We start from the raw sequence: 242 nt of genomic DNA, 5'->3' as shown, positions 1-242 counted from the left end.
CCAGCCAAAGGGTCAGATTTTCGGGTTTTCCGGGGCAAGTGAATTTTCGCCAAAATCGAATTTTTTAGCCGGGTGAACGTTGATTCCAACTATTTAAGCGACGGGCGATTCAGAACTATCAAAAGTATGTGGAAAAATTGAAAAATGAAAACAATTTTTTTGACCGGAGGCCAAAGTGTCGGATCTTGGATTTTTCCGGGGGGAAAGTCGGTCCAAGGGTCACAAGGGTCAAAGTGTCAGAT

At 43.8% G+C, this 242-nt stretch overlaps 1 protein-coding gene across 1 annotated transcript in view; it reads left to right on the top strand.

Moving 5' to 3' along the window:
* The window catches only part of LOC107048744 (putative aminopeptidase-2), a 28,361-nt gene that overhangs the window by 9,776 nt on the left and 18,343 nt on the right, over positions 1 to 242 (top strand). The window lies entirely within an intron of this gene.

Source organism: Diachasma alloeum, unplaced genomic scaffold (genome assembly GCF_001412515.2).
Source record: "Diachasma alloeum isolate Michigan unplaced genomic scaffold, Dall2.0 Dall_scaffold_00197, whole genome shotgun sequence".
Lineage (NCBI taxonomy): Eukaryota > Metazoa > Arthropoda > Insecta > Hymenoptera > Braconidae > Diachasma > Diachasma alloeum.
The sequence above is the reverse complement of the archived record's forward strand: the minus strand, read 5'-3'. Positions and strand labels throughout refer to the sequence as shown.